Raw genomic sequence first — 11,487 nt, forward strand, 5'->3', positions numbered from 1 at the left:
GATGGAGTTTTGGTTTTTTGTCACTGTTGCCTTGCTTTTGATCTGTGTTGTATTACTTTCATGTTATCAGTGTGAAGCTGCTTTGATACAATCTATATTGTATAAATGTACAACTGTAATAAAATCCACAGCTTGGTCAAATGGAAAAATATTAATAATAAAATTAAATAAGTAACATTTAAAAAAAAAATAACACAAAAAAAGACAACATTTTAAGAAGTACTTTAATTTTCACAGTTTTTTTTTTTTTTTTTTTACTTTATTTTTTACAAAAATACTATTTCAGCACTCAGACATCTTCCTGGCTCCAAAATCCTGAAACCATCAGAACATCTCCCTCCACAAGAACTGCCATAGCCAGAGAAAATTGCAGAGACGCCTAAAAAAAAAAAAAGAAAAATAGCCACATGTCAAACGGCACACTAGCAGCAACTACATTCTCACTGAGAAGAACACTGTAGACCAGAATCTGCACTGCTGGAGCCATAGACACTCACCAACAACTGGAACGTCACAGAGCCGCTTGTGACTGCATCACCAGCCTTTGCTTTAACCGTCTGAAACCCATGGAGGAAGGTCACTCCTTTGGATAAGACTTGACAGAAAACAAACAAAACGACAAAACTAATATCCACTCACCATATAAATTATGTCAGCGCTGCATCTACCAGCCTCTCCAACAAGTGAATACTCCAGTCACTGGAAACAAAGCACCACATTTAAGCAGCTGATTGAGCTTCACTATAGTCAGATCACCAACCAATGGGTTGTCGGGAGAAGCTGACATCCCTTGTATCTATAGCCGTAAAAAAACAAAACAAAATTAGCACTCGCCTGGGGAAGATCAAACTTAATCAGTTTCATGCTAGAGAAAAATCTTCATTTTTACAAAATACAAGTCTTACCACCAGATTCAGATCAGCCTTAAGATTAGCAGTGTTTGAGGGAGAACAAAGCCCATCCATTCTGGTTTGTGGTTAGATTCAACAGCAGTTTGTTGAGCCAGTTGCTCCCCTCCAAGAGAAATACAGCTTTGTCAAGTCACGTAGATCTGTTAGGAAGGATCTAGGTAAGGAAAGCGAACCAATTTGAAGGCTTCTGCAATAAGGGATGATATTTTGCTTACCTTTCTATTAAGCATTGATCCAGGTTCAAAATAAGAAACCAGGAGGTCCACGAATGTGACTTTGCCGACTACAAACGTAAGGGACACAGTTTCAGATTGACACCATTATATCTGTGAGAGAAAATCCAAACAAACAGTGGAAAATATCAACTTTGTGGCTTAAAGTGGAGGTCTTGTAAAGATCATAAAGATTATAAGGTTCAGATCAGCCAATACCTCACCTGTTCCCTCCTCAGTAACATTCACAAGAAAGGTGTCTTCCATTTGGTGTTGAAAAACACTGACGCATCAACAGTCAGAGAGGCACAGCCCATGGCATTCATCTGGTAGGAGAACAAAGATAGACAATTAAGTCAAGCATAGGCATAAGGAAAACCCTCAGCAGGAAGGCAGGAGTCACAGACCTTTGCAGTTTGAGTCAGGCACTGTCTGGCCTGGTCAAATTAAGGATCACAGCGCACTTCCACTAAGGCTTGACCAGGTACAGGTTGGCCATGTGTATATCTGGGAAACATCACAACAAGATAAAGAACTGACCAACCACAAGACAAGAAAATAAAGCATCACTCAACTTTCAGTCACGTCAAACCTTTCACCTCAAAAACTGGGGAGACTTCTCGGTCAACAATAAAACCCAACTCCAGTCCTCACGACCCACTGCTCTGCATATTGTGCAGGTCTCCCTTATTTAACACACCTGATTCAGATCCTCAGCTCGTCTATCCTAATGAGCAGAGGATCTGAATCAGGCATGTAAAATAAGGGAGACATACACAATATGCAGAGCAGTGGGTCACAAGGACTGGATTTGAGAATCCCTGCTTTAGTGTGTACATACCCATCTTAAAACAAATTAACAGCTCAGAGAAAACCTGCAAAGAAAGAAAAACGCAAAAAGCTGCATTGGCTCCATTCAAAGTCTTCCACCGAAGCAAACTCGCCTCCACCACCACCAGATTGTACTGCAAGAAAAACAGGAATAATAAACATTCAAAAGCAGTTGCTATTTCTGCATCTTTAAAGAACCTGCATTCATTTTAACCTGCAATTTGCTTTTCATTTATGGTCAGAAAACCCAAAATGGTGAAACATCTGGACTTACCATTTGATGAATGCACAAATTTGGGATCCATGGAGACAACTCTGAAATTAACTGCAAAGATACCAACAAACTCACATATATTGCATAATGCATTTGAAGATGATAGCTTCAACCAAGGGTCATTCACAGCTCACCTGTTTGTCCTGGATTGTAAATAGGTTTGTCTGTTTGGATCAAGGTCAAGACAGGTTACGTCTGAACATGATTTTGTGCTCTGAAGACCCTGAACTTCAACCTTCAGCTTCTGCACCAAATCTCCATCTACCCAAGGAGCCTGTAGAGAACTTCAGTTAACAAACAAGAGCCACATGCATCTAATGACAGTTCCCTACAAAGGGCCACAAAGCTTACCAACAGCAGGAGTCGAAAGCAGTGAGTGAACAGATGTAAAACTAGGCTTTTTAAAGAGCCCAGCCAGCTGCAGCCACTGACGAGTAGGAGGAGTTCCAAGATCCAATCAGCAGTTGAATCACCAATCAGCTGCTGGAATGGTTACGGAAGCCATCTTATCTGTACCAGTTCTTTGGGCACGTAACAGGGTGAATAAACTCTGAGATTTAATGTTCAGAAATTATTGATAGAGATAGTGAAATGTGCAACCTGTCTCTTTTTTTTTTCTCGGTGCAAAAAATAAGTTTCTCTAATCTTCTCAAAACTCTGGATTCTGAAAGAGGGCCATGAGACTTAGATCTGAGTGCAAAAATGGAGGCTCTAGACCCTTCCAGAGCTGAGATATTGAGATCCCACGTAGCATTTGCAGACTAAAGACACATTTATTTGTTAAGGCTTTCAATTAGCTATTTGTGGGTTGATGTGATCATGTACTCTCTATGCTTTTATTGTGTGTATTTTATATAAATTGTTTTTTTGTTGTGAAGCACTTTGTGGCCCTATACCTGTGAGAGGTGCTATATCAATAAACTTTTACTTTACTTACTTACAGGGGTTGGACAATGAAACTGAACCACTGGCCAATGTTGGAGGTTTCACATCTATATACCTGGCGGCCAATCTTCAGAGTGAAGCACGGGTTGATCAGTGATGGTTTGAGCTCTAATATCATGACAATCCTGATTGTATTTGATGGACACGACACTGCCGAGGACTACCAAACCCTTCTGGAGGATCATGAGCACCTGATGCTCAAACCGTGTATCAGCATGATCATGCACCAACACACACAGCAAGACTTGTGACAGAAGGGTTTTGATGAAGATGAAAGTGACGTTGAACATCTCCCATGGTCTGCACGGTCACCAGATCTGAATATTATTGAGGTGTTTTGGAGGAGCGAGTCCACCAGCATCATACAGTGACCTGGACACTGTTCTGGAAGAGGAACGGCTCATAATCCCTCTGGTCACTGTGAAGGACTTCTATCTGTCAATTGGTGCTGTATTTGGATGCAAAATGAGGACCTCACCATTCTAAGAAATTATTGTGTTGTAAAACCAGGTGTTTCAGTTTCATTGTCCAACCCCTGTACTTACTTACATTTATGCCATTATAAATAACTCAATGTCTCAGCTCCGGAAGGGTCCAGAGCCTCCATTTTTGCACTCAGGTGTAAGTCCCATGGCCCTCTATCAGAATCCAGAGTTTGTGATCATGTACTGTCTATGCTTTTATTGTGTGTATTTTATATAAATTGTTTTTTGTTGTGAAGCACTTTGTGGCCCTATACCTGTGAAAGGTGCTATACAAATAAACTTTTACTTTACTTACTTAGAGGGGTTGGACAATGAAACTGAAACACTGGCCAATGTTGGAGGTTTCACATCTATATGCCTGGCGGCCAATCTTCAGAGTGAAGCACGGGTGGATCAGTGATGGTTTGAGCTCCAATATCATGACAATCCTGCCGAGGACTACCAAACCCTTCTGGAGGATCATGAGCACCTGATGCTCAAACCGTGTATCAGCATGATCATGCACCAACACACACAGCAAGACTTGTGACAGAAGGGTTTGATGAATCTCTGTTTCTCTGATCTTCTTGAAACTCTGGATTCTGATAGAGGGCCATGGGACTTAGACCTGAGTGCAAAAATGGAGGCTCTAGACCCTTCCAGAGCTGAGATATTGAGATTCCACGTAGCAATTATGCCATTATAAATAACTCAATATCTGAGATCTGGAAGGGTCTAGAGCCTCCATTTTTGCACTCAGGTATAAGTCTCATGGCCCTCTATCAGAATCCAGAGTTTCAAAAAGATTGGAAAAACGTTTTTTTCGCACCAAAAAGAAAACTAAAGGGGTACCACTGTCGTTTTTTTTTTTTTTTTGGGTTGAAATTTTGAGTTTCTCTGATCTTCTTGAAACTCTGGATTCTGATAGAGGGCCATGGGACTTAGACCTGAGTGCAAAAATGGAGGCTCTAGTCTAGACCCTTCCAGAACTGAGATATTGAGATCCCACATAGCATTTATGCCATTATAAATAACTCAATATCTCAGCTCTGGAAGGGTCTAGAGCCTCCATTTTGGCACTCAGGTCTAAGTCCCATGGCCCTCTATACAGAATTTAAAGCCGGATTGTTATCGTCTCACCTCTTGTTGGACAACGGAGGACCAAGTGAAGAAGGCAGAAAGGTTGGAAGTTTGTGCTGGGCAGCTCGGCGTGCACGATGACCGTGACATTTTGGATGGACGGTTTAGCCTGGTGTTCGGAAGCCCCGAGTCCTGGCTGCTAAACTGTTGTTGAAGATCCGCTCAGGAGTCATGTCAGTCGCTCATATTCCCAACAGGAAATTTACTGATTCTTGTGATGAAAAGAACATTTTGAGCCCCTTTGTGTACTCGTGCAGGAGGTTGGTGTGTCAGTTTTACATGTTGTAAATCATACAAATTGGTTGTGATTAAAAAAAAAAATAATTGTCATAAATAAAAATGTGAAAACCCATACTTTGAAGACTATATTTGATTTTCAGTTTTAGATGGCAATTGGTTAATTTGCTTTAATAAAAAAAAACTAAATACCATATAAAAATGTACAAACACATACTTTGAAGACCATAATTAAGGTAATTAAGAAACAATAAGACGTAATATGAAAAATTGTTGTTTATTACACATCTGCAGATAGAGACAAACTGATCATTCACTGTACAGCATTTGCGGCAGATCAGAAAACGACCGCAGCGGCGTATTTTTAATGATTAGACACAGCTGCAACTGTAGAATGAATACATCACTGTCCTTCATGTCAAATATACATTTCGAATTAATAATTGTTCCTAAATTAACAAAACCTGCAGGTCTCGTTGACTGAAATCCTATTGTAAACATAATCCTCTGATCATTCGGACTTGTTGTTTCCAGCCGTTTCAGCGCATGACATACGTCACTCACGACCACACGTTAGCGATTGGCTATGGCAGATTCTGAGTGACTCTGGGCAAATCCAATAGTTTTGAACTTTAATAGTAAACCCACCTAAAAGGAAGTAAACGTTTCTCAATGGAGAGAGGCCAGACTCTATGTACAAATGAAATGTACTAGAGTCTGGTTGAACCGCAGGCTAATGGGACTTAGATATTGAGATATTGAGATCCCACGTAGCATTTATGCCAGTCGAAATTTTGAGTTTCTCTGATCTTCTTGAAACTCTGGATTCTGATAGAGGGCCATGGGACTTAGACCTGAGTGCAAAAATGGAGGCTCTAGACCCTTCCGGAGCTGAGATATTGAGATTCCACGTAGCAATTATGCCATTATAAATAACTCAATATCTGAGATCTGGAAGGGTCTAGAGCCTCCATTTTTGCACTCAGGTATAAGTCTCATGGCCCTCTATCAGAATCCAGAGTTTCAAAAAGATTGGAAAAACGTTTTTTTCGCACCAAAAAGAAAACTAAAGGGGTACCACTGTCGTTTTTTTTTTTTTTTTGGGTTGAAATTTTGAGTTTCTCTGATCTTCTTGAAACTCTGGATTCTGATAGAGGGCCATTTGACTTAGACCTGAGTGCAAAAATGGAGGCTCTAGTCTAGACCCTTCCAGAACTGAGATATTGAGATCCCACATAGCATTTATGCCATTATAAATAACTCAATATCTCAGCTCTGGAAGGGTCTAGAGCCTCCATTTTGGCACTCAGGTCTAAGTCCCATGGCCCTCTATACAGAATTTAAAGCCGGATTGTTATCGTCTCACCTCTTGTTGGACAACGGAGGACCAAGTGAAGAAGGCAGAAAGGTTGGAAGTTTGTGCTGGGCAGCTCGGCGTGCACGATGACCGTGACATTTTGGATGGACGGTTTAGCCTGGTGTTCGGAAGCCCCGAGTCCTGGCTGCTAAACTGTTGTTGAAGATCCGCTCAGGAGTCATGTCAGTCGCTCATATTCCCAACAGGAAATTTACTGATTCTTGTGATGAAAAGAACATTTTGAGCCCCTTTGTGTACTCGTGCAGGAGGTTGGTGTGTCAGTTTTACATGTTGTAAATCATACAAATTGGTTGTGATTTAAAAAAAAATAATAATTGTCATAAATAAAAATGTGAAAACCCATACTTTGAAGACTATATTTGATTTTCAGTTTTAGATGGCAATTGGTTAATTTGCTTTAATAAAAAAAACTAAATACCATATAAAAATGTACAAACACATACTTTGAAGACCATAATTAAGGTAATTAAGAAACAATAAGACGTAATATGAAAAATTGTTGTTTATTACACATCTGCAGATAGAGACAAACTGATCATTCACTGTACAGCATTTGCGGCAGATCAGAAAACGACCGCAGCGGCGTATTTTTAATGATTAGACACAGCTGCAACTGTAGAATGAATACATCACTGTCCTTCATGTCAAATATACATTTCGAATTAATAATTGTTCCTAAATTAACAAAACCTGCAGGTCTCGTTGACTGAAATCCTATTGTAAACATAATCCTCTGATCATTCGGACTTGTTGTTTCCAGCCGTTTCAGCGCATGACATACGTCACTCACGACCACACGTTAGCGATTGGCTATGGCAGATTCTGAGTGACTCTGGGCAAATCCAATAGTTTTGAACTTTAATAGTAAACCCACCTAAAAGGAAGTAAACGTTTCTCAATGGAGAGAGGCCAGACTCTATGTACAAATGAAATGTACTAGAGTCTGGTTGAACCGCAGGCTAATGGGACTTAGATATTGAGATATTGAGATCCCACGTAGCATTTATGCCAGTCGAAATTTTGAGTTTCTCTGATCTTCTTGAAACTCTGGATTCTGATAGAGAGCCATGGGACTTAGACCTGAGTGCAAAAATGGAGGCTCTAGACCCTTCCGGAGCTCAGATATTGAGATCCCACGTAGCATTTATGCCATTATAAATAACTCAATATCTCAGCTCTAGAAGGGTCTAGAGCCTCCATTTTTGCACTCAGGTCTAAGTCCCATGGCCCTCTATCAGAATCCAGAGTTTCAAGAAGATCAGAGAAACTAAAATTTCGCCTCCCCCACCTCAAATCTCAATGTGCCACGACCCTGTATCCCCGTACGGGGGCCATCCCACAGACCACTTATTTCGTAGCGGTTTTGCGGACGAGCGTCCCTTTTTCGGCCTTTCGACCACTGAACGAGGTCCGAGGGCCCCCAAACTATTCCACCCGCCCCGGGGGACCGTGGCGAGAAGGAAAACGGCGCCCCCTAGTCGATAGGTTATTGCGAAGCGGTGTCCACGAAACCACTATGGCAAAATACATTCATTTAATGGGCGAGTGGTATTTTTACAGAAATGTCCCAGGGGCCCCAAATTCGACGCTGACTCTTGGGCCCGGCGCTTTTGGTGTGTCCTTCGGGGAGGGCCCAAGAGTCAGCGTTGATTTTGGGGCAGCGACCAATGGCAGCTTATTAATATGGGCTTTTGTCCACAAACCCCCGGTTTGGACTAACTCTATGGAAGTGTCTGCCGCCGGCGTTTGTCAGTAATTGACTTTCCTTGATGGAGTCAAAAGTATTACGATTAAAATCCAGGTTTCCGTTTTGCCCATAATCCTCGTGTTCCTATTCCCACCCTGTAGAAGTTCACGCCACCTGTGGCAGTAAGTCTGACAGTGAGATGATGAAATTCTTTGTCATGCCATCTTAACGGGAGGTACGAGACAGGGAAGAACGCCTCTCTGTGGAAACACATACTCTCAGTCACACACACGGGCGGACACAATAACTAAGGTGCCTAAAGTTGTGAACTTGTTGCATTATCTTAACGTGCAGGATTTTTTAAATGTCTTTAATTGAGGAGTTATCTGAAAATCCCCAATGACTTTCTGTAATACTTCGTAAAAGTCGAAAGCCCTGTGCTGGACGACAGGTAGACCTTTAAGGGACCATGACCAAAAATGAAAATTCTGTCATAACTTTAGCTACTCTAACAGTCAGGTTAGAGGCCATACTGAATTTTACGCAGCTTAAAACGAGTAGTCTTTACAATGCTGTATGTTTTGGTCAGAATCCTTCCTGCATTAGGTAATTTTCACAACTTTCAAAACAGTTTTGTGGCGTTTTTGTCTTCTACACACGGACATATCAGAGATGTCTGCATTTACATCTGCAATATGTATTTATTAGTGTTTTTGTTAATCATCTCTGAGACATATTCTCTCAGATGTCATATAGACATCTAGAATATGTTATGTATGGTGTTTATGGTCTAGAATGTATGCAAAACTGCTCTTTCTTAGATGTTTATCAAATCTCACAGATGTACCTGTGCTATCGCTGCAATTAGAATGAATAGGGTCTGAGGCAAAAAAAACAACAACAAAAAAAAACCACAAAAAAAAAAACAGAGAGACACAAATAGAATACTATGAAACATTACAATTTAAAATAGCCATTTTCTGTTTTAAAATATAATATGTGATGACAACTATGGATCTCCTACAGGGACATTAAAGGAGCATTTCACCCATTGCAACATTAATCTTTATTGAAAGTGGATCATATATGTAGTCGAAATGTAAAATCATTTTTTTAATTTGGTGCCCTCTTGACTGAGAAAAGACAGAAAATAACCAAGGGGCGCCTTTGTGTTAAAAAACTACAGTTCCCAGAATTCCCCAACACTGCACAGCTCCGCAAGACACACCCACTAACCCACCCACCGGAACAGCGCAAACAGAGACGCAAACACACTCTTCCGTCTACAACGCTAACATTAGCTGTTACCAGAGTGAGAGTTTGAAATTCATTTCAAACAAAATGTCTAGTTAGTTGGCTGTGGCGAACAGGACGATCGAGGGCGAGGGATGTAAGAGGACGGCGCGCTGCGCGAGGCCGGTGGCGTGAGTGATAATGAAAGACACCTGTGAGGCGCGCGCCGGTGCGTCTGTCTCTCACGAATAGAAGGAGCGAATGCATAAAATGGGGAGCGACGACGGCAGATCGAGAGAGAAACAGGCCTGATTTTATGTTTTGTTTTTGTTGTGTGTAACGCTGGCTTACTTTCGTTTTGTATTTGTTCATTTTACTATTAAAATGTTTAAATGTTCGCCGGTTCATGCCTCTTTCTTCCCACAACATTAAACCCCGTTCACGTTACATTTGTAAACACATTAACGTTAGTGAATTACTCCGCGTTTGTATTCATTTCTGTATGGTGAATTACTGCATGATACCTGGATGTTCTGAAGGCGAAACTATCACAACACAAACGTCCGTGTGCTCGTCTGATTTAGAGATTTCCTCCAGGAGAAATTGCCATCGTTGAAATTCTCTGCAGCAGACGGACTCTGTGTCCGTAGGCCGTGACACGCAGCGAGAGTACAGGCAACAGCAGGCCGCCGAGCTCGACCCAGTCCGGGCGTCTCCTGCTCCTCCATCAGCCTCAGCTGCACTAAACTATACCGCAGCTCGTAAAGATAGCCACGAACATCGGATTCAAGCAGCAGACTTTCAAAAACCCTCTTCTTCCATATCATGTTTAGTTTCTTCCATTATCATAACTTCATATCTCCACAGGGCTTGTTAGCTTAGCTAGCTTCCAAACAAGATGGCGGATATTGATTTCAGGTTCTGCAAGTGAAGTCCCACCCACTGATCTGTAATAGGCCTGTGGATGAGTGGGTGCCACACCCTTAAATAATAATGAGCTAATCATAGTCTGTTGACGTTTCAATGAAATGTGACTTCCTGCTTATCGTGACGCAAAATGACGATTTTTACGTCACGATAAGCAGGAAATAAAACACTTAAATCCTTATTCCTCCCATCTCTGGGGAAAATAAGGGAATAAACCATGACCATTCAAAAATATGACTGGGTTTCTAAAGATACAAAGCTTAATGCAAATGGGTGAAGTGACCCTTTAATGCTTTTGGGTTCCTCTGAGACGTTCCCTTTGAATTCGTTTACAAAACCTTTGAGTTCCCTTGCAAAAACTTTGGCAAAAAGTTTCTCTGTGGAACACAAAACTTTTGCAAGAAAATGAAAAGAGCAGTGACGTATATTTTTTTCCCCTCCCATTAAAATTTGTTTTCCACCAAATGGCCCTTTAGGGGCTCCGTAAAAAAAAAAAAAAAAAATCAGCATCATTACTCCAGTCTTCAGTGTCACATGACCCTTCAGAAATCATTCTAAAATGCTGTTTTGCTGCTCAAGAAACATTGCATATGTTGAAAACAGTTCTTCTGCTTAATATTTTTTTCTAGAAACCTTGATGCACCCCCCCCCCCCCCTTTATACGGTGCTTTATAGTTATTCATACTCAATCAATCAAACACTAATCGGCCACCTTGTAACCCTTTCAAACCACAGTTTGAAAGCGTTAAACAACAGCGAGTTGTTTAATGTTTACCGTCCTTTTTTGCGCACCTCAGGTAATCGTATACGAACAGCTGGATTATTAGCTATGCATGAGAGGAACTATCTATGACTGGCTCATTAATGGCCACCATCAATGAACGTTAATTAGTTCAGATGCTTGTTTGTGTTGTCACCGAGATGCCTGTTTGTATTTGCGGAAAAACTGGAGCCACTGCACGCTCAGCCAGGCGTGACAAACAGCATGTTTATGTGTTTTTTTAACATTCCAGTCACATTAAAGGGGACGTCCTCAGAGAAATAGAGTGCAACTGAGTTTCAGGCCACATAGTCAGAGGAAGGATAGCAGAGGATGCTAAATTGTCTGTGCCTTGGCTTGAATAACAAGAGAGATCGTTTTTCTGTCAAACTTAACTTAGAGGTGAAGCGTGTCATTTCCGCATCACTTAACGGAATTGTATAAATGTGAGTGGATGTTAGAAAGAAGTCAAACGAGCCCAAAAAATG

General features: G+C 41.2%; 1 long non-coding RNA gene across 1 annotated transcript; it reads right to left on the bottom strand.

Moving 5' to 3' along the window:
- Positions 1-258: 258 nt before the first annotated feature.
- On the bottom strand, positions 259-2,497 carry LOC148995793 (uncharacterized). Its single transcript, XR_016168832.1, has 10 exons — positions 2,363-2,497; positions 2,229-2,279; positions 1,965-2,088; positions 1,531-1,630; positions 1,348-1,449; positions 1,127-1,237; positions 906-1,051; positions 640-796; positions 498-557; positions 259-379 (listed from the first exon to the last, which is right to left on the bottom strand). It is a non-coding gene; the product is annotated as an uncharacterized LOC148995793 (long non-coding RNA).
- Between the last annotated feature and the right edge of the window lie 8,990 nt (positions 2,498-11,487).

This window comes from Pimephales promelas, chromosome 2, assembly GCF_988280905.1.
Source record: "Pimephales promelas chromosome 2, fPimPro1.hap1.1, whole genome shotgun sequence".
NCBI lineage: Eukaryota > Metazoa > Chordata > Actinopteri > Cypriniformes > Leuciscidae > Pimephales > Pimephales promelas.